Genomic DNA, 2,250 nt, shown 5'->3' with positions numbered 1-2,250 from the left:
CGGCCGTGATGACAAGGAGCATCCGATCACCAACAGCGGATACTGTTTCAAAATGCATGCATGACGTGAGGAGGGGCGGGTCCATACCCACCCACGGAACACACCCCGAACAGTATAAGACAGATAGAGATCGATTTTTCAATTGCTACATGGGTCAGGGTACAAAAACATACCTGACTCTACATGGTCACAGTGTCAGTCAAAATCATAGAACGATGTGCAAAGCCAAACGCAAGACAACCGCAAAAAGAGCATTGGGACCAGTTTCGTGCTTTTTCTACAAGAACACAGATTTCAGCACTCTGCGGGCCTTTCTATGGTATACTGGAAAACAATAATATGCATTTCATACGTTTTAAAGGTTTTAATTGGCCTTATAGTAATCAACCGACTCTTATAATCCAATCAGAATTATAGGGATTTCACCTGACAAGAACCCATTAACACTTTCCCATGTGCTGATGACATTTTGTTAACTGATCTTTTTAAGGCTGGGCCCAAATACAGAATAATTTAGGTTTTTGTGATAATGATTTTTTTTTTTGTGCCATGAAGCTTTTATTTAAAATCATTCTGATCGCTGCACAATAATCGAGTAACAACATGAATCAACAACACAACAACTGAAGCAGCAAACTTTGCAAACACAAAATGTATGTCATTTACATGTATGCATTTAGCAGATGCTTTTATCCAAAGCGACTTCCAAAAGGGAGCTTTACAAAAGTGCATAGGTCACTGATCATAACAACGAGATAGCCCCAAACATTGCGGGTAACCAAAACATGAAGCATACATTGTGAAAACTAAATAAGTCCCAAAGGGAAGAACCATAGGAGCATGTAGTTAAACAAGATACAATTAAACAACATGAACCTCGAAAAAGTGCAAGGGTGTACCTGCGGAAAAAAGCAAGCAACAAAATATATTACACACCAAGTACAATAGTTTTAAGTCAGTTACAACTAACCAAAAAGAGCAACAAGTCTTTCAATAAGAGTCATTGTGATCCTGGAGGAAACATCAGGTCCAGACAAACATTCCTAAGTGCCGTTGTACTCCCGGAACAAGTGCGTCTTGAGCCTTTTCTTGAAGGTGGGGAGACAGTCAGTGTCTCTGATGGAGGTGGGGAGTTGATTCCACCATTGGGGGGCCAGACAGGAGAAGAGCTTGTGTTGGGACCGGGCGCTCTTGAGCGGTGGGACCACCAGACGGTTGTCAGAAGAAGACCGTAGGTGGCGGGTGGGGGTGTAAGGCTGGAGCATAGACTTGATGTAGTCGGGTGCAGTCCTGTTCACCGCTCGGAAGGTCAGTACTAGAGTCTTGAATCTGATACGGGCCGTGATGGGAAGCCAGTGGAGGGAGATGAAGAGCGGGATAACATGGGAGCGTCTGGATAGATTGAAGACCAGAGGGGCCGCTGCGTTCTGAATCCTCTGGAGAGGGCGGGTTGCGCATGTTGGGAGACCGGCGAGCAGCGAGTTGCAGTAGTCCAACTTTGAGAGGACAAGTGCTTGGACTAGCAGCTGGGTGGAATGCTCAGACAGGTATCTCATGATCTTCCGGATGTTTTAGAGGGTGAATTTACTTGACCGGGAGACCGCAGCAATGTGGGCTGTGAGGGAAAGCTTGTCATCCATGCGAGGTTCCTGGCAGAGGATGAAGGGGTCACCGTCGCAGATCCCAGGGTGATTGAGAGATCGTGGGAGATGGAGGGTTTAGCCGGGATGATGAGAAGTTCTGTTTTGGCGAGGTTCAGCTGGAGGTGGTGCTCGGTCATCCAAACAGAGATGTCTGTGAGGCAGGCCTCAATCCTAGCTGAGATCCCCGGATTGGTCGGGGGGAACGACAGGTACAGCTGCGTGTCGTCAGCGTAGCAGTGGTAGGAGAAGCCATGGGAGGTGATGATTGGTCCAAGTGAGGTGGTGTACAGAGAGAAGAGGAGGGGTCCAAGGACGGAGCCCTGTGGGACACCAGTGGAGAGCTGGCGAAAGCCTGACAGTTTGCCTCCCCAGGAGACCTGGTAGGATCTTCCCGACAGGTAGGATGAGATCCACTGGAGTGCAGTGCCAGTGATGCCCATCTCAGAGAGTCTGGCGAGCAGGATTTTATGGTTAATCGTATCAAATGCTGCAGAAAGTTCCACCAACTGACAGGGCGGCGGTTTCTGTGGAGTGGCCAGTCTTGAAGCCTAATTGGTTGGGGTCGAGCAGGTTGTTCTGAGAGAGAAAGTTTGACAGTTGGTTAAAT

This window comes from Osmerus eperlanus, chromosome 7, assembly GCF_963692335.1.
Source record: "Osmerus eperlanus chromosome 7, fOsmEpe2.1, whole genome shotgun sequence".
Classification (NCBI taxonomy): domain Eukaryota; kingdom Metazoa; phylum Chordata; class Actinopteri; order Osmeriformes; family Osmeridae; genus Osmerus; species Osmerus eperlanus.
This window is presented reverse-complemented; position numbering follows the sequence as displayed.